Source organism: Chanodichthys erythropterus, chromosome 3, assembly GCF_024489055.1.
Source record: "Chanodichthys erythropterus isolate Z2021 chromosome 3, ASM2448905v1, whole genome shotgun sequence".
Taxonomy (NCBI): Eukaryota; Metazoa; Chordata; class Actinopteri; order Cypriniformes; family Xenocyprididae; genus Chanodichthys; species Chanodichthys erythropterus.
In genome coordinates, this window is record NC_090223.1 from 31,244,656 (window position 1) to 31,264,527 (window position 19,872).

Consider the following 19,872-nt stretch of genomic DNA (forward strand, 5'->3'; position numbering starts at 1 on the left):
ACGACTGATTCGATTCGTAAAGCTCTGAAGCTTCAAAAAGCAGTGTTTTGAAATTGGCCGTCACTAAATATTGTTGAAGTCGTTATTTTGTTTTTTGGCGCACAAAAAATATTCTCGTCGCTTTATAAATTAAAGGTAGAACCACTGAACTCACATGAACGAATTTAAATATGTTTTTAGTACCTTTATGGACTTTGAGAGGTTCAGTGGCTTTGCTGGCAATGCAGATTTCATCAAAAATATCTTAATTTGTGTTCCGAAGATGAACAAAGGTCTTAGGGCTGGAGAACGACATGAGGGTGAGTAATAAATTACATTTCATTTTTATTTTCATTTTTGGGTGAACTAACCCTTTAACTGAGACTTGTAATTCTGATTGTTACAATATGACATTACTGGTGAAGTGAAAAGTCACTCTATTGTACTTCATTGCCAAAGACAATTTTTCCATGCATTCGGCACTTAATTTCAGACCCTGCTCACGTCCTTTGCCTTCAACATCCCTATCTCACCCTAGACGTCCATTATCATTTGCTGCTCCACCCTGACCTCCATTCTGCCTCTCTGATCATTATTCAAGCACCACAGACAGTAAATGTACTCTTATAAACCAGAAGGAACAGTTCATGAATATACAGTATATGTGCATGTCTATGAGCCTCTGACAAAATGTTGGCTTGTCCTGCAATGTAAAAATTGGTTCATTATGGGTAGAATCTAATATTAATTCTAAAACATGTATGTACAAAATATATATGCTTAACACACTGTATGGAGTATGTGCTGCTAAAAAGAAAAGGAAAAATGCCTCATGATTCAAAGTGGCAAGGATTGTGCAATATCAAGAAAAGCACACACACAAACACTTAGAGAGATTATGGTATTGATTGCTGTCATTTCTGGAGCTCTTTTCTTTATTAGACTGCTGCTAAATTGATGAGAATCAGAGTGATAATCGTTACCGGTTACACAAACACACTTATATACACACATAAACTAGAATCTGGAAACCACGTTGTTGTTTGAATGTATTAATATGATAAATATAACAATTAATACAAAATAATCTTCTTGTAATGATATTCAACCAAGCATTAGACATTATGTTTATGATCAATCACCTCCTAATAACAGATTAGTTTAAATTGCTTATAATACTGAAAATCTGTGCTCAGAGCCACAGGATTAAATCCCTACAGCTGAGCGTTCTCTGTCTAAATGATGAGATTATTTCCGTTATTTTTATTACAACATTATACCTATATATTTTCCATACGGAATGACGTAAACAAATGATCCATAAAAAAACAACTGAGCTTTTGATTTGCGAGTATAAATGAGGAAGTTTAAGCACTGCACTGTACAGTGGCTACTGACCTGAGAAGCCATTTCTGTCACTCCGTGAATTTTTGACCAACGAGGCTGATGAGACAGAATGAAGAAAAAAAAAATGTTGCTTTTGTAGTCAATCAACAAATTATTAATTCATCATTTATTTGTTATATTTCTAAATAATTTTGAAATAAGACAAAACCATGCATGAACAGCAGAGGAAAAAATGCTACTAGTCTTTTACCATAGTTTCCTAGTTTTATAGTGGGATAAAGCTTAATTTTAATGACTGTTTTATTAAAAAGCAACAAATTATATTTGTGAATGCATATTTTTAAATACAAACTGTCATACAAGTCAAACGTTTGGGGTCATTATGATATGTGATGTTCTTTTGAACTTTATATTCATCTTTTGATGAATCCAGAAAAATCTTGGATTCCACAAAAATATTAAGCAGCACAACTGTTTTCAACGTTGATAATAATAATAAGAAATATTTCTTGAGGAGCAAATCATCATATTAGAATGATTTCTGAAGGATCATGTCACACCGAAGACTGAAGTAATGATGCTGAAAATTCAGCTTTGACATCACAGGAATAAACTACATTTTAAAATAGATTAAATAAGAAAACTGTCTTTTTAATAATGTTTCACAAGGTTGTTTTTACTGTATTTTTGATTGAATAAATATTTCAAAAACATAAAAAAAATAAAACTTTTGAACAGATTCAATAAGTAATTAATTCGACTGATTCAAACCAACAAACCAACTCTTTTTGAAAGATTCATTAAAAGAAATGGCTGATAAGAGTCATTTGTGTGTGAATCAGACTATGTTTGAGCACTGTATTTTTGTGTGCAGCCAGTAAAGACATGTGGAAGTGTTGCTTACTTATTGTCTTCGCGTTATTTTTTCTTGAGCTAGTCTTAAAATATCATCTCATTCAACTGCAAGTAAACAACCTGGATTATATTTTTCCTTTGTCGTGGAGTAGCACTGCCGCTAAATAGTAATGCAGAAAACAATGCTGCATACACACACACACACACACACACACACACACACACACATAATTAATCAACACAAACAGTGAATGAATTAACTCAGGGGAACTGTCAACATTACCTCAGCTCACCTCATTATCTCTCTCTTTTACTCTCCGTATGGTCTCGCTCTCTCTTCTTTCTTGGTCTGACCTCTACTTATCACCTATGCTTTTTCTATTAATTTCTTCATTCCAATCTTTCTTGCTTTCTATAGTACCTGGTAATAACATTTGTCTCAGTTGATCAGATCACAAGTGGACAGATTTCGCTTACACTTGAAATAACATGAATCTCAAATGCGTCTTTGATGAATACATTCATCAAATTGTATATTTAGCCATACCTAGCTAGTAAAGTACAAAACATGTTTTGGAGCAATGACGGCGTTACATGCTATGCTGACATTGGCACTACAATGATAAACAGGGTTGTGTTCACCATGTCACAGTGGAGTAAAGATTTAGTGAAGGTTCACAATCGCGGTTTTCCATTGGAGGAAAATTTAGCAAGACCGCACTGGGTTTGACATAATCTGCCCTGCAGATTTAAAAAACAAAAACAAACAAAAAAGTACACACACACAAACAACAAATCTCTGCTAGATATTGTGGATAACCATGGTCAAAAACTGATATTCGAGACACATTGTTGAAAATACTTTCCTTTGCACGTCAACATTAATATTTACACAGCTTGGCCTTAGAACATCTTTCACAGTTGTAAACAGTGGAGCTACACTAGCTGTTGTCTTGACCTCAAGCTCACTGTCCGAAAACACACAGCAAATGGTTCTATTCTATTCTATTCTATTCTATTCTATTCTATTCTATTCTATTCTATTCTATTCTATTCTATTCTATAGCTTGAGGAAGTGGTCATCATCTGGTGTCATCATCTTCTAGTAGATACTGCAGGAAAGATCCTGAACACAAAGCCATGGACGCTAACTGTGGCCTGTTGCACAAAGTTGGTTTCAGTTGCAAATTTGAGATTAGTTTGAGCAAACTCTGGTTTTTCGGGATCATGAAGGTGTATTGGTTTTTTGTGGTGTTCATCGCCCTGGTAACTTATGCTACACAGCTAACCTGCTCTGTAGCAGGTTTTATTCTGGCTTAGAGATCGCAAACCAAAACTGGACCAATCAACTGTGAGTAAAGTGGAAATCTGATGCAATAAAGCCACTCCCCCTGTATCTCTCACTCCAAATTAAAGCAGTTTATAGTTAAAAATTATAGACAAAATTGCTTATCTTTTGCTACTAATTATTTTTTTATATTATATGAATTAGTTATAATAATGTATAATTCATATAATATATTCATATTAATATATTAATTATTATTAAACTTTGTTTTTAAATTCATATAAATACATGGATTAATCTATAAAGATTTTAAACAATTTAAGCTTATGTGTATTCTTTTGAGCTCTTTGTGATACTATATAAATTATTAGGCCTATTTCTTTTACATGTATTGATATAGTCAGATGTTTTCATTCAGCTGGCTTCTCAAACTTTCACGGCAGCAGAATTGTTTATTCCTGCCTTGTAAATGCTTTTCATTTCATGGTATTTTTTATAAAAATCTCTTAATCTTCTGAAGAGAAGTGAATTGCGCAGCTCTCTTGCGAGAAGTGAATCAAACGGACGTTCTCCGTGTTCCGTGTGATTGGCTGTTTTCCGCACGTGTCACACTTTCAGGTGCATGTGCTTCAGAGTTAATCGCAAACCCTGGATCAAACCTGAGTTGACAGAGAATTGTTTTATTCTGTGCGTTGTGAGATCGCTGAACCTGAAATAAACCAGTTTGGATTTATCTGAATTTGTCAACTCTAAACCTACACTGAAACTCAGCTGTTGAAGTAGTACAATAATATTTACAGGTACTTTCCACTCTTGAACTTACTGTATAATATAGCACCTACAATTTAGGTCTCAAACTATTTTCTGCACTTGAGAGAGAATGCATCAAATCCCAAATCCATAGACTCCAGCATTCATAGATTCAACTCTTAATAACATGAATTATGCATAAACTTTTTGTGCCATCACACACCTTCACTGCTAAATCTAATCCACGGCTGAAGCATATTAGTGCAGCATCTGCTTGTTATGTGACATATTAAAGCTACTTTACCGTACCTTCCTCTATGCCTCGATAATTATGTCTTAAAACTTTAGCTTCTTATGCAAAAATATCTCTCACATGTGTGTGATATTTGGATGGCTTAAATCCATTTTATACATATTTTTATGATCCATATTTGAACCTTCTTTTGATTTTTTAATCAAGTCACATTCACTTGAGATTGAGAAGCAAAATGGTTTAAAATAAAATGTATTTCTTTATGAAAAATTAGGTTCAAAAACAAGAAAAATATCTGCTTATAAAGGCAAGCTGTAACTTAAGTCAGGACTTGAGGGAAAACCAGTTTTTCTTACTTCATATGGCATAACTCATATATTTTTTTTATTGTTTTAAGCATAAACTTTTTAATAAGATATCAAGTCTTGATTTCTGATGAAATAAGTAATTTTCCTTCTCAAGTAAATGTATCGCGATTTAAGAATGTTAAGATATTTGTACTGGAAGACAAGACAAAAATACTGAGTAAGAAATTCATTTTTTGGCAGTGAAAGGAGGAAGAAAAGAGGAGAAGAAACACACAATAGTACCATGAAGTGAAGCACAGCTTAGAACGAGTATAGGAAATATTTCAGTCTCCATGGAAACGATGACTTGCCATAGAGGGGATTTCTCCCAAATCTGAGCTTTAGGCCTTTGATCAAGGTATGTGCGAGAATGTGTGTCTGTGTGCGCGTTTTTTTTTTTTTTTTGAGAGAGAGAAAGAGAGAGAGAGCAGCAGCAGCTATGTGTTCCTCAACTGATGGCTCACAATCCCATACCTACAGATGATTCCATAACAAATGAAAAGCATGCAGAGATTAGACTCTAACAATGGAATTCCATTTCCATGGACACAATCAATTCTAAAGGCAAACAATGCAATTCCATTACAGTTTAGAGTGCATTAAACCATAGGAAAATTCAGATGTTGGCCCCTAAGAGAAATATTTACAGGAACTGCCCTCTACGTTGCAATAAATCATCCAGCAAATGCTTTCTTTTCTCTCTCTCCTCTCTACCTTACACACTCTTACAGTATAAACACTCCGTCGGACAATATAAATCAACAAAGTTTGTAACTAGGAGAAAATCCATGGAATATGTCTCACCTCCTTTTCTATTTTTACAGGTTGAGTTAAAGCTTGTTTGTCTGAGGGGCACTTGTCTCCTTCCCCTTTCCTTCTAATGCATAACTGTTAAAATTACATCAAGCTATTTAAAACTTTAGAGAGATTTAAGGTTCAAGGACAGAGGGGATCAAAATGAAAGAGAAGGCCAGAGAGGAAGAGCCGCGGAGCAAACGCAAAGATGCTGGGTTAGCGTTAGCACGCTAGCATATGTGTCGCCGGCGGGCTTTTTCCTCGTCTGGAGCACATGGTGGCCCTGCGCTCTGATTGGCCCCGTCCTTGTGGCCATGGAAACCCAGCCATGGGTGAATGATACCCCCTCTGAACATGACTTGGGGAAAAGACAGGAAACAAGGACATCACTCTCACTCTCTCTCTCTCTCTCTCTCTGACACACACACGCATTCTGTCTAATACTTTTTGACCTGAGTCGGAGGACTCATGTTTTATGTTGATGATATAACCAAGGGGTCTGTCACTCTGCTCATGGCAGGATCACTGAGGGAGAATTAGAGGTGAACAAAGAAGAGAAACAGATCACATTGTTAATTTACTCCTGTTGTAAAAGCATAATTACCATAACTCTTCTTAGGAGAGACAGATATGCTTTGTGTGTATCTTCAGTTTGGCAACTACCCACATTATATTTGCTTAACTGAGTGAAACAGTACATGCTAAACAAAATAATACTCTTCCTTGAAACATTGTTTTTTTTTTTTTTTTTAAATTATTAAAACGAACGTGTATGTATTGTCTATTTATTGCCTTTGTCAGAGCACAACAGTAAGGATCTTTTTCTACTGGCCAAGTCATATTTATCAGTTTAAAGGGTTAGTTCACCCAAAAATGAAAATTCTGTCATTAATTTTTCACCCTCATGTCGTTCCACACCTGTAAGACCTTCGTTCATCTTCAGAACACAGATTAAGATATTTTTGATGAAATCCGATGGCTCAGTGAGGCCTGCATAGACAGCAATGACATTTCCTCTCTCAAGATCCATAAAGGTACTAAAAACATATTTAAATCAGTTCATGTGAGTACAGTGGTTCAATATTAATATTATAAAGCGATGAGAATATTTTTTGTGTGCCAAAAAAAACAAAATAATGACTTTTTAACAATATCTAGTGATGGTCGTTTTCATTACACTGCTTCTTGAAGCTTTAGCTTTACGAATCTAATCAGTGTATCGGAGCACCAAAGTCACGTGATTTCAGCAGTTTGGTGGTTTGATGCACGATCCGAACCACTGATTCGACTCAAAAGATTCATAACGCTCTGAAGCAGTGTTTTGAAATCGGCCATCACTAGATATTGTTAAAAAGTCATTATTTAGTTTTTTTTGGCACACAAAAAATATTCTCGTCACTTTATAATATTAAAGTAGAGCCACTGTAGTCACATGAGCTGTTTAAAATATGTTTTTAGTAGCTTTATGGATCTTGAGAGAGGAAATGTCATTGCTGGGAATGCAGGCCTCACGGAGCCATCGGATTTTATCAAAAATATCTTAATTTGTGTTCTGAAGATGAACGAAAGTCTTACGGGTGTGGAACGACATGAGGGTGGGTAATTAATGACAGAAATTTCATTTTTGGGTGAACTAACCCTTAAAATGTTTAATTTGAGATTTTAATTTATAATAAAAAAAAACACATTTTATGAGCATTATATTAACAAATAATATTTTAATACATTTGTACATTCAGAAGCGCTGCAAACTAGGGCTGCCTTTGACTAAAGATTTTTCTGGTCGACTAGTAGTCATTCATTTTAAGCGATTAGTCGACTAATCGCACATTTATTAATAAGCCATATAAATCATAATACTGAGCCTTTAATGCCTACATAGCCTAATTAGCACACTCGCAAAAGTAATGATTGTGAATGTGTCAGGAAAAAACAGCAAGGAGACTGCTTTAACATTTTAATAATTAACTGATAAACTAGTGTTTTCTGTATTTTTGGCTACAGTGATGAATTTGACGATGCTGACTCGTCATCTCTGCATTAGTGGACGAGTCTATATGAAGTTTTATTTAACAAAATTTGGGAGGCGCACATTCAGGTAATCAACTAATCAGTGCAAGACAGTGGCGGACTGGGACAGTAAATCAGGCCGGGAATTTGACTCCACCCCAGGCCACCTCTGCTGCTGCAGTCACCACCACCAAATTCATGTGTCCACCAGCCTGCTAAACTTATATACCCTATAACCCTGTTAGTTGATGTAACAGGTAGACTACCATTCATAATATGAATGGATAAATAAATAAACCCTCAAAAACTCACTAGGAATAGACCATCTATACTACCACACCAAAGACAAATATAAAATTGGCTTACACATTTTAAGAAGGGATAATAAAAGATACATATTCACATGTTAAAATATTTATATTTCATATATTTCCAATGCTCAATTCAAGTATATCAAAAGTATCAGAAACACAAACAAAAACAACACAAACACAAAACAAACGGTTCGGTTTGTTTCATAGTTTTAGAGTCACGGTTTCAGTACCATTGTTACAACGGCGTTGTATGTGCTATATTTATCGAAAAACTATACTTTCAAAAATATATATATTTTCTCATATTATTTAGAATATTCTAACTACAAAAAACAGCACAATTAAATATAATAGATTAAAGATACAAATAAAATAAACTGACTTCAGTTTTTTTTTTAGGGAGGTCTAGCATTAGTTTTTAGGTACAGAAATTGAATAAAGTAATAATGTAAAACAGCATTGCATTTTGGACTATACATTAAAGATTATTCTTTATTAAAGTTACAAAAGCTTTTTAATCAAGAGCAGTGAGTGATTTCTTCGTTGTTGCTGTTCAATTAATATAAAGACTGTCACTTTAAGAGAATGCACTGATACACTACAGTGTTCGTATTTAACAAGAGTGTATGGTTTGTCCACGGTTTTATTTTATTTTTTTCATCACTGTTGTTGTAATGTCGGGGAACCCAGAATGTTCATCCATAAACAGAAACATATATTAACTGAACCCTGATTGTTTTACGTGTTATTTATATTAAACCATATTACAGATGCTTCGTCAGATTTAAGTTGAACAGCGGTCCGAGCGCGTGCCGAACCGAGTGTGGAGAACCGAACGGATCGATTTTTTTTCCCCACCCCTGGTAAATATTATGGAAATGTAATTCTGGCCGACCTGTTCCCTAACCGGCGAACATGGCTGGGATTTTGCAGCAACTTGCTGCGTCTGTGGCCAGGGCTTTTCTCCTTTTTATGCGTTCTCTCTCTGCTCCTCCTTTGCGTTTACGCTCCATTTTTTGCACTATTATTCAAGATAAAGCCTGCCTCTGGATATAGCCAATTAGGCAGTGCTTCGCTGATGTTGGGTCATGTGGTGGTGTCATTTTCGCCTGATTCGTAGATTCATAAGTGCGTCAATTAATTCGCAGTTGCATACACGTCAGTCTGATCGACAGCACAGCGGCTTTCGGCAGGCCAGAATGACCATCTGGCCACCGGGAAATGTCCCGGTGCTCCCGATGGCCAGTCCGCCCCTGGTGCAAGAGGAAGCCGGTATATAAAGCCATCTCTCACCTCTATCCCACGACAAGTTTCACCCCATCACCTCACTCTTGGCTGGTTTCTATCCCAGTTAAGGAGGGGGAGTACTCTGGGTTCGGGCCAAATTCAGAGCTCGGAGCTCTTTGATTTCATGTACGTGTAACTTCGTGAAATTCACATTTCATATGGATCACATAACCTGTGAATATTTGTTTTCCAGTTGAATTGGTTCATTTAAAAGTAGACATTTTGCTTTCTATAGATATATTTTTCATGTCTGTGTGAGGCAAGTTTACATGGAGTATCGACAGAGTATTTTAAGTGCAAGTGATCGAGCCAGCGCCTCTATGTTACGCAGTAACCGTGCTACTATTCAGCTTTCACACTCTGCACAAACACTTTTATAGCCCACATTTTTCTAGGTTAACGTTAGAACAAGCGGCATGTAAAGATGCTACTACTTCCATGTTTCAGATGATAAGCCATATTTGAGGTCGATGAATGATAGGCGAGCGCTTGGATGTCCTGCCTGATACCACATAGATCAGCTGCTAATGTTCTGTCCTTCACAGACTGCGTGACTTCGTCACCTCCTGTGGATTTTTTCCCCGCGACTAAGCGACTAATAAAATTTTGTTCGAAGCCTAAGCCTCTTTTCATCGACTAACGATTTGTCGACTATTAGGGGGCAGCCCTACTGCAAACACTTCAGATGGAATTACTCACAGCCAGGGGTGCATATCCTGGGGGAACACTTTGGGATAACATCAAACTGTCACTACATTGTAAAATGTCCTGTTTGTTGCTTCTCCAGTTGGACATGAGATCTACACCTCTGCTCTACACTCATATCACCCAAGCGAGACGGACAGAGAAGAAGAAATGGAGAACAGAGTCTGTAATCTAATAGATTTCTTAAGTGTGCTATTTCTTACCCTGTTTTTCACTGTCTCTCTTTGACAGGACCCAGACCTGGCTGGGTCAACACAGCCCATGTACTTGTCTTTGACACAGGTTATGTGTCACCACAGAGACTTGTGTATGAGAAAGAGAAAGTTTTGAAAAAGATGATGTTGGGCAGGCCATGGGAGGGAAAGCTGTAAATCAGTATGGCTTGTGTTTGTGTGTGTGTTTTATGTGGCCTCTGTTGTCTCAGTGTGTCCTGTCTTTGCAGTCATCCCTCGATGTCACATAGCATTAATAGTGACTGCAGATTTACTCACTCAGCCACAGAAGCTGAGAATGCACACTCACGTGTGTGTCTGTGTGTGTTCGGATGGCAAAGGTTCACTTCGGCACTGAGCTGAGTGGAAGAGAAGAATCACATGAGACTCCTTCCCACTGGGAATGTCACCGAGGATCTATAACTACGCACACACACACACACATAAAAACATGCTGCGTCTATGGTGTGTGCATCAGACAGAATGATGGGTCATTATGAATCACCATGATGATAAGGACAGCACTCCTTTGTAGTTCACACACAAAAACTCACATAATATATTACAGAATCTCTTTACAGTGCGTGGATGGGTCAGGTTTTGCTTGGAATGTGGTGATCAAATGCCATAAGAAAGAGGGCCTGATAACAATACTACATAATATCTTAAAATGCAAAAATATCTGCATAAAGAAAGTGTTTGCAATCATTCATTTTAATCTCCATATGGATGACAGATTGACAGACTTTGTAACAGACTTACTGAGAGGCTTCAGAGCCTCCCCACTTATCTGATGCCGCCTCGATCTGGGTGGTCAAAACTGGCCTTGACCAGCCGGAACGAAGCAGTCTGTTTTCTCTCTTTATGTGTGTGTATGTTCACATTAGAAAGCTGTACACAGGCCAGGCTACTCAGATCAGGCTCCTAGACTATAGAGTGCATGAGCGTGTGTGTAATTGCATGCCAGACTGAATGTGCTCCTCATCGCTCTTTTACCCAGGCGAAACGCAATTTCCATCACTTTCTTTACTATTTTTCTTTCTACCTTAAAGTCCAAATGTCTGCTGTGTGCAATAAGTCACATAGAAACAGTTGTCTCACACACATATAGATCCTCCTGGAAGACTTGAGATGAAAAAGAGAAAAATAGAAAACAAAGAACATAAAATTTAATGAGCGAGTGTGTGTGGGAGAGGGTGTCTTGACATAGCAGCATTGTGTCTGTACACAGAACACGCACAAAATGCAGAAATGCTTGAATTTAAAAATGCTAATTATTCATATTATTTAGAAGATACATTCATAAACTGGAAATCTTATTTAATAAACATGCGTTATTTCAACTATGGGCACTTTTTTGTTATTAGAATAGTTTGTTTATAGCACTCTGTTTAGTTTTTAACTTGCAATTTGAATTTTTATGTAAAGTGTGGGTCTGGTGGGAAAGCAAAATCTATACATAAAAGATATTTTTAATAAACACAAATAAGTGATTAAGGCACGGTAAAAAGAGTTTTGTTTTAATCTGACCTTTATATAACAATAAAAAAGCGAAATAAAAATCTATAAATATATTCTTTTTGGATATGATTTTTCAAAACTCACTTTAATACTGAATTATCAGCGTATGCAAGCTTTTCAGAGCCATAAATCCATCACTGGGCAAATCAACTTCTTATGATTCTTATGAAAATTATTTAAGCAAATGTTTGCATTGTAATTTGAAATAAAATGTGTTTGAGCAATCCAGACATATAAGGTGCCTACAAAGCAACTTAAAAAGGCAAAGAAAGAGAGAGTAAACAGAATGAAGGTGTATCTTAGAGAGTGAATGTATGGTTAAAAAATGAAAAAGTATCTATATCTATTTACATTAACTTCAGTATCAGAAAAAAACAAAAAACATTTTCTGATGGTTTTAAGATGCCCAACAGAGTTATAGTTTACTGGATTTTCTATGACACATTACAATCTGCCAAAAGTGAATTAACAATTGACTAACAGTTGCAGTAAATCCTATTAAAAGCTAACTCAATATTTAAAAAAACCCTAAATAAATGCTAGAGGTATTTTTTGTGCCTTTACGCACCACCACCCCACCTCTGCTAATTAAATACTTTTCATGCTCTAATATCAGCTAATTGCTTTAATCAGATGATTTAGTGCATAACTGTGACAAATACCTGCAAGGCTCGTTGCTGTGGAACAGTAGAGCCGAACAGCACAACTGTACAGTGTACGACTAACTGAGAAACATGGTGTCCCCTTAGAAGACATTAAACAGACAGACCCGGACCAAACAATGAATAAAACCTTCTGGTCACTATCAGCATGAAAGCAAAGAAGAAAAAAAATGTATTTAATTGCCTTTTGCAAAACAATGGCAGGACCAATCAAGAACAAAGATCTTTTTATTCTCAAACTATAATCTGAAAAGCATAGACATAGCAAGGGAGGGACTTTCCTGGAGATCTCTGCTTTATTGAGGGTAACTTTAACAAGTATCTTCTGCTTTCAATCATAACTCTTTTTTTAATTTATCGCAGCTGTTGTTATGAAACAGAAAAGAAGAAAAGAAAAGTAAAAGATATGTTGTTGTTGTTGTCTCATTAGCAACTTAGTATAAGATTTTAGCTACGTTAAGGTCAGTGATCAATACATACAACATGAAGACTAGCTACATAAAGTAGAAACACGTCCAGTATCTCTCTTCACACACTTAACTGTGCACAAAGGAAAGCTACTAAATCTTCAATTTCAGCTTTTGCTCTCTTAAGACCAAGCAAAAGCACTACAAACAAAAATTGTGTTTTGTTCTGTCAGCAAAAAAAACGCTAAACCAAACCCGTGTATAAAAGTGTCATTACTTGCGCTCCAGAGAGCGATAATGTTTTACAGTGGAAACCACACTATCAATGTGCTGTGTTTTACACAAAAGTGCATGTAATTGTCCTTCATTTAAGTACATAATGTTGGTATTCATCATAACCTCGGCAAAATGTGGGAACGCGCTCCAGTTCTGTCATTCACGGGCACGTGTGCTGTTTCTCCATACAAAATATCTTCTTGTCAGTAAAACACAAATGACTGAAATATGACTCTTACCGCTCTGCGAGTCTGTGATGATTATTTTATGGAGAAGGATGCCCGGTCAAATGACGGAAGGTCCCAGTGTTTTAATCGCTGCCCAAGTCCTCCGTTGTCGATCTCGCCTCTGTCTTGTCACCGTTGAACCCTTCACGAGACCTCAGAGCGCGACTGAAATGGTCCGATTTTAACATACTGCTCGGCAACAAGCGCTGTTTTACGACGTATTGTGAGTGTTTTTAATGCTCGTCTGCAATCTGTAGTCCTGTTCATAAATTCATTTGGATAAATTCAGTCATCTTGAAGAAATCACTGCCGATACTCGCTGGCCGCCGAGTTCATTTTCGCGCGAGCTAGTCTCGTGCCCGTATTTACCTGGCCAAATATTCTGGCAGTGTAATTTTCAATCGCGCGCCTGAAGTCACTCACTACAGTGAACACGTGCGAACTATCCATCCTACTATCTGTCAAAAATGAGTGAGCGCGATTTCAAGCGGTGTCCGCATCTCCTCCGTCCTCGTGGGGAGGCTGGGACACAATGACTGCTTGCACGGCTGACCCACGCCACTTTTTTGGTTGTTTATCACAGGGAAAGGCAAAAGTGCACGACCTTGTCTGAGAGATGCTACGGCGTATTAAAACTGAAGGGGAAGCCTGACGGATGGTTGCACACTGAAGAGAGGCATTTCTGACGTTCACAAAAGTCGAAGGATGATTGACTTGCGCGCAAGCACGATGCGCGCGCCCGCTTTCATGCATGATTTCCTTTTGCACATAAAAAGCCAGTGTGTTCAAACTTCATTTTAAGCTGTTTTAATAAATTATTTTTGTATCCGTTTCGAAATATACATTTGTAATTAATTGGTTTAATACATTTAATAAGAGAAAACAAAGCAAAACCTGATTGTTTTTTTAACATTTAAACAGAAAAAGCTCAATTTCGTTTTTATGATTCCTATACTAACATACTCTTAGCCCCTTCTCTTCTTCAACTTAATTAACCAAGACTTCTAATACCTGCCCAGCCCTATATTCTCAACCAGAATTTGAGTTGATGGTTCTTACCCTGAAACCGCGTTGCATCAGACTACAGTCTGAACGAGCCATTGTAACCTCTCCATCTGCTTCTCTGACATTCAGGCACTCTGACAGGAACTTTGACAGGCTGACTGGTTCAGGTGCATTGCCTGACATCTTATACAGACACTGACATTGGAAATGGGGTTTCCTCCTAACCAGAGGCATCTCTCTCCCTCTGTTTTCTTTGTGTTCTATCTCTCTCTCTTTCTTACTTGTCAAATGATGGCAGGGCTTAGGCTGGTCAGAGTCCAGGGCATGAAATAATTATTGTTGCTATGGCATGGATACAATCAAACTGTTCACATAGTTGTGACTGGGAGGTAGGGTGAAATCGGGCTTCCAAAAGTTTGTGTACTCTGGATGGTTTTGTTGTACAGAAGGGTTTTCGGCATATGGCGCTCCAAAACAGCCTGCAGTGACACGGAGTGCTCCAGTACTTCCCTTTGTCACATCATCTTGCTGTGTCTGCCAGAAATTCCCTGGCGCCCTGTTTAACATGAAACTCTCACTCTGACTTGTGGGAAAGGAGAAAAGGAGTAGATAGAGAGGCAACACTGAGACGTCGGATCAAGATGGTGACATTGTCACATCAAATTGCTCCATTAATCAGTCAGTCAATGTGATCGAACAAATGATCAGACAATCACCACTCTTTAGAGGAAAGATTCAGAGATTTTTTTATACCATTGTGTATTCGAAATGCCAAAGTCGAGTTCCAAAATGTTCTTTAACCTCTCAAATATAATTTTAGGATATTCACATTTTGATTGAAATTTCATTTATTATCATGACATTATGGTCAACATATTTTGACAGTATCACATTTTCATGTAATACACAGCAAAATCTCCAGAGTTAAACCAACTCTGCTCAGACTACATATGGTCCATCTCTATGTAGTGTTAAAGTAACACTGAAGCAGAGTTAAAGTTAATGAGATAATTAAGTTATGAATGAGCATTAGTGATGAACACCTGCTGTTAACAAGCTGAAGAGAAACATAATAACTACAAATGACTTCCAGCCACAGCCCTTGATGGAATCAACTGAGGATAAAATACATTAAACTAAACAACTCCACAAACAGCATATTATCTCATTAACTTTAACTCTGCTTCATTGTTATTTTAACTCAACGTAGAGAGGGACCATATGTTCTCTGAGCAGAGTTGATTTAACTCTGGGGATTTTGCTGTGTACCTCAAAATGCAGTAGTGGCCAAAAGTGAAATGAAAATTGGCTTCTTTGCACTGTATTCAAACGTTTTAAGAAATCTTTATTGCATGAATATTGTGAGGTTGTGTAAAACGAATGTACTCGTTCCACATTTCAATTGTATCATGTATTATGTATATTGTATTCATGCATTATTATATATTGTATTATGAAGCAATGAAACATGCCAAATTGTATGGACATCATTTTTGGTCATACAAGTGGTCATACCAATCTTGCATTCATTACACAGTAGATGGCAAAATGGACCAATACTTGGGAATCCTGCATGATGAACACAATGCATAATACAATTAAATCCATATATAATTATATGCTGAAGTTTACCTTTCTTGCCAATGATTTTGTCAATTAAATACCTTAACCAAGTGTATTCTTCTTCCCAATATATCATAGGCCTATACTCCTCATATTTTGATTATTTAACAGAACCTGAAATGTCATTAAAAGCAAGTATTGTGCAAATGTCCCCTTTTGGCCACTAAATCAGACCTCTTCCTAGCAATTCATAACGTTTAGCAATTCCTTTTCACTGTATTTAAGACTGACCTTTCTTTTCTGGTAGAAATTCCCATACACCTGACTTAAGTTAATGTAGGACATCTACGTTTACCCCTGTTTACCCTGGCTCCGAGCTCGGAATTTTGGCCCGAAAGAGCCATATCTCTGGTTAGGATATTAGCCAGGCGAGTGTGAAGAGACGGGGTGGTGGAGGGATGCAGAAAACTGTTGAGGAATGTAGGTGAGGCGGCTGTGTATATATAAGCCTCGTCACTTGCTGATTGGTTAGGCAATTTGAACATGTTCCTCCTGAACTTTGTTAATGAAGGACAACTCAACTCAACCTTGTAAAGACAGAACTGCCCAACACTTCATCACAACTTCTCCATTCAGCAAGGTTCGTGATTGATGATCAGTTAAACTTCACCGACCACATTGCTGCGGTCCTGCAGATTTGCCTTATACAACATTAGGAAGATCAGGCCCTTCATATTGGAGCATGCTACACAACTCCTTGTCCAAGCTCTTGTTCTATCCTGACTGGACTATTGTAATCCTCTCTTGGCAGGCCATCCAGCATGTACTGTCAAAACTCTGCAACTGATCCAGAATGCAGCAGCGAGAGTGGATTTTAACGAGCCAAAGACTGTGCACGTCACACCTCTCTTCATCAATTTGCACTGGTTGCCAATAGCCACTCATCTCAAATTCAAGGCACTGATGTTTGCCTAAAGAACGACCACTGGCTCTGCACCCATACCTACAGTAAACTCACTGCTTCAGTCTCATGTACCCAGATGCTTGCCTTCTGCAAGTGAACAAAAAGAGGCACAAAATCACTTTGAGTCTTTAGCCACTTACAAGAAATGGCTAAAGATCTTTTTGTCAACACTTGACCCATTTAGCCTACATAACTAGACTGAGAGACCATTTAAAGGCCTTTTTGCAGGTGTTTTGAGTTAATTAGCTGATTAGAGTGTGGCACCAGGTGTCTTCAATATTGAACCTTTTCACAATATTCTAATTTTCTGAGATACTGAATTTCGGATTTTCCTTAATTGTCAGTTAATAATCATCAAAATGAAAAGAAATAAACATTTGAAATATATCAGTCTGTGTGTAATGAATGAATATAATATACAAGTTTCACTTTTTGAATGGAATTAGTGAAATAAATCAACTTTTTGATGATATTCTAATTATATGACCAGCACCTGTATATATTTTTCTATTCTATCTATATAAGCAATATGAAGCCAAACAAAGTCCATGCGCTGTATATGTCTTTCATGTAATATTTATTACATATTAACAAACACAAAGCATAAAACAGTAACCAACATAGGACAACAAAGGACACACATTTACACAGAATAAAGGGAAAAGAAAAAAAAATGCATCTGGATTGTCTCAGTCAGCAAATACAAAATAATTATTGAGAATATAAACATAACTGACAATATTCACAGTTGTTTTGTAAATCAGATACATCACCACAGGGGAAGGAAATTAGAAATACACAAATTAAAAAATAAGTATATTTCTTTCATATAGCTGTGACGAACACTGCCCTCATGTGGTGTCATGACCGGGTTCTTTGCAGTTCTTACGACTGAGGGTCATGAAGAGGTTGAGGTGTGAGTGGAGAAGATATGTTAAAGAAATAAGCAGTGGTAATTTAATTAGCCTGACTTAAAGGCATAGTTCCCTCAAAAACAAAAATTCCTTCATAATTTACGTTGTTCCAAACCTGTATGATTTTCTTGATCATGAAAGGAGGAATTAGGCAGAATGTTAATGTTTCTCTTTTCCAATTAATTGAAATGAAATGGTGACCAAAACTGTCAAAAAATCACATAAAAGTGTCTTTGAAGCTGCAAAAATGACAAAAAAAATCACATAAAATACAATAAAACATTTAATAAAAAAACATTAGCCCTCATACAGGTCAAATACTCATACTGGTTTGGAACGACATAATTTTAAAGGGTAAGTAACATACACAGCTTCTACCAATCACATGTTAATCTTAAGTACCTGTAGAGCAGTAGTGCATCCTTCATATCTCCGAGAAGTCTTTAGTTTTATCATATTTATAAAAGCTGTACCGAGTCTTTCTGAAAAAAGCCGAGCTCCTAGAGGCGTGCCTGCCGTCAGTGCCGTGGGCGGAGCTAACGAGTCACGAGCGTGCGCAGCTTTTGCGATCATTAGGCGGTAAACGATTGGCCCTCTGTGAGAGACGAGTACGGCTGCGCGCTCCAGTAACTTTCCACACTCCACAGGCGCCGCATGCAATGTTTTTGTCAGGAGACAGGAATAACAACTGCAGATTATGAGTTACCTGCGGTGAGTACGACATAATGAATCCACTAACACGACACAGAGAATGCCGGTGGTAAACACTCGTGTTCCAATACGATTGTTTACGAGTTTTTGGAGGCGTTCCCTCGAAAGGAGGGGAGTTGATCTTACGCATGCACTCATTTAAAAAACTCAGTAACAGTCTTTGGTTTCTCAGTCGACGAAAAGATCCTCTTTAGCACCTTTAACGCTGGGTTCTTTGGGAAGCTGAGAAAGGTAATCTTTCCCTCAAAATGAAACACACTCCTTTGTTTACAGGAGCTGCGTCTCATTTCGGAGGCTGTGTCCTCCGGAGGTCGCATTTAAAGGCTGAATACTTCATCAAGGATGTCATATTTAAGAAAAGTAACCATAAGATTGACTGATATTTATTGTGAGGTGTCAAATACTGTAATTTCTTTCCTGCTTTGCAATCTAAAGGTTATTTTTCTTAAATGAGACTGCCTCAATGATGCAGCCTTCAGAGGGTGCAGCCTCTGAATTGGGACACAGCCATTGTTGATAAATCTCTTGGTTTCCGTAACTCGAACGAAGTGCGTTGATTGGCGTTCTCTTGCTCTTGTTCTGATGTGTGTACACACTTATCAGGGAGAAATGCCCATACAAGGAATTCTTCCTTTATTACGTGATAAAGGGCCATACTTGAAAACAGTGTAAATAATTCAGAATGCATGAAATAGCCTTATAACCCCCCATTTCTCACCATTTTTGGGTGAAGTATTGTTTTAAGCAGATAATATAAAAGTCTAATAATTATAAACATTCATTCATGAACATTTGAACCAATGCCTTGTCAAAGCAGACCGAAACAATACCAGACAAGTGAGTCATTTTTTGACTAGCTGAGACAGAATGGAGGTGACACTTTATTAGCCAATAAATGTACAGTGCACAACAGCCAAAATTATATTTGGATAGAAGAAAACGTCTGGAGATACAAGGCATTTTGCCAGAGATAAAGGTAAACATGCTTAAATCCAAAAGCTTATACTGACATCAACGTGAATGTCTATAAAGCTAATATTTGACTTAGAAATAAACTGTATGTGCATATTTCTGTGTTGTCTTGATCATGAAGTGTGTATTACAAGTTTATGATATAGTATTATGACAGTTTTCTGACTCTGGGGGAGAAAATTTGTGTGTACATGCAGGGCCGCGTTATCCTAATGGGCAACATGGGCTGCAGCCCAGGGCCCCGAACACTTGGGGGGCCCGCGAGACAATCCTCTTTTGCGTTTTAAAACGCATCGTTGTCACACCCGAATCAAGAGTCACAGGCGCGCAGCGGACACGCACGCAGGAATACAACCAGGACAGTGTGCGTAGCGTCTGGGTATGCACGTGCATATGGCTGGATTGGTGGCCCGCTATTACATGCTTAACACCAAGGTATACTTCGGGCGTTCGCATCGCGTAATTTTCGTCATCAGGAGGGTTCGCAGACGTCCGCGCTCCCCGTCCG

The 19,872-nt window shown here is 37.5% G+C and overlaps 1 protein-coding gene across 4 annotated transcripts in view; it reads right to left on the reverse strand.

Moving 5' to 3' along the window:
- Positions 1–13,794, reverse strand: part of gjc1 (gap junction protein gamma 1) — a 29,740-nt gene extending 15,946 nt beyond the window's left edge. For 2 of the 4 annotated variants that reach the window (XM_067381782.1, XM_067381779.1), the window contains exons 1-2: positions 13,248–13,794; positions 1,378–1,422 (exon numbers count right to left, since the gene is read on the reverse strand). The gene's annotated coding sequence lies outside the window, so the exon portion shown is untranslated. The remainder of the gene's footprint in view (positions 1–1,377; positions 1,423–13,247) is intronic. The other 2 variants (XM_067381781.1, XM_067381778.1) reach the window with 1 other exon arrangement.
- Between the last annotated feature and the right edge of the window lie 6,078 nt (positions 13,795–19,872).